Consider the following 1,501-nt stretch of genomic DNA (forward strand, 5'->3'; position numbering starts at 1 on the left):
ATTTCCGGAGGATGAGGCCCAGAAATCAGGATTTTAAAAAGATTCCCAGGTGATTCTAATGTGCAGCCAAGGTTGAGAACCACTGCTTTACAGGGAAGCAGACGGGGCGCCATGGAGAGGGGGGTGTTTTCTCGGCGAATTCATGCCGAATCCGTTTGCAAACACGTGGCCCGTGGGCACAATCCTCACGTGCAGGGCGAGGAAGAGGGTGGGTTTGGATTCACTGTGAAGGTTGCCCTGCATAAACAACTGCCTCCTTTTATCTTTTTTTTTTTTTTTTTTTGCAAAAACGTTACAGAAAATAGTTTCTGTCTTTGTCTTGGCGCGTGGACGCTGAGTGTGTGTGGCTGGCCGTACAGAGACCCGAGGGCAGGGGCTGTGGCCTGGGGTTTCTGTTTTATGGGATCACAGCGCCCTGAGCATCTGTCGTGTGCCAGGCCGGTGCTGACTCCACGCTGCAGAAAGGGATTTGCCTGGAGATGGCAGTGGCTAGACTGTGTCTGTGGGGGCTGGGGGGGGGGGCATGAAACCCCCTGGGCAGTGGTTGGACGGAGCGTTCAGTGTGTGCTGTCCTTAAAGAACCCGCAGCGGGAAGAGCTGCAGCCTCGATGGGAGGGGGAGACCAACACCGCAGGACAGTGAGCGCCCAGGATGGGCCGGCGGCCGCCTGTACTCTGCTCCCACGGGCACTTGTGCTCCTACTGATCTGGAATTGTTTTAATTGTCGTAAAGACCTTTTCTGGCCTCTCCAAAGCCCCAAATGCAGGGAATTGCTGTCCCTGCACCGAGTGCTTGTCCGGAGGGAGCCGTGGCCTCGCAGAGCAGGCAGGCAGAGCCCGGGATCGCCACTCGGGGGCAGAGCCGTGGGCAGGGCAGCAAGCCCTCCTGAGCTGTGCTTTCTGCAGCGACGAGTGGCAGTCAGGATGGTCCCACCAGCAGAGCTGCTCCCAACCCTCCTGGTGGAGGCAGAGCGCCCCGGCCGCTCCCCACAGACAGGGCGGTGGCCACGCGCCTGGGGAAAGTGTCAGTCAAAACAGGACCCTTCATTGGGTCCTGACATTCCTGGCCAAAGTCATCACGGCCCTCGGCCCTCGGGAAGGCAGTCAGCAATAAACCAGCCCACACAGCTAAAGCGTCAAAGGTGGGGCCGGCTGCCAGAGGGAGGGATGGAGGGACGGATGGAGGGAGGACCCCCACCTCGCAGCCCGACTCCGCAGCCGGCAAAGGCCTGCAGCCCTGTCCCCCGGGTTGGGCTGCTCGGCCTGGTGAAATGTGAAAGTCACATGTGTGCTGTCACCCCCGTGTGCCGTGTAAGCGTATGAAGTCGCCGCAAGCTGCCCATTCGAGGACACGGCAGTGTTTATTCTTGTCTCGAGGAGAAATACCACAGCAATCGGATGGGAAATGTTAGGGCTGTTTCCAGGCACAGCCATAAACAGCCTTCGCTGCCATCCCAGACCCCCTGCACGTCCCACGGGAGATCGGGGTTCACACGGTAGAG

Source organism: Myotis brandtii, unplaced genomic scaffold (assembly GCF_000412655.1).
Source record: "Myotis brandtii unplaced genomic scaffold, ASM41265v1 scaffold107, whole genome shotgun sequence".
In the NCBI taxonomy this organism is placed as follows: Eukaryota; Metazoa; Chordata; class Mammalia; order Chiroptera; family Vespertilionidae; genus Myotis; species Myotis brandtii.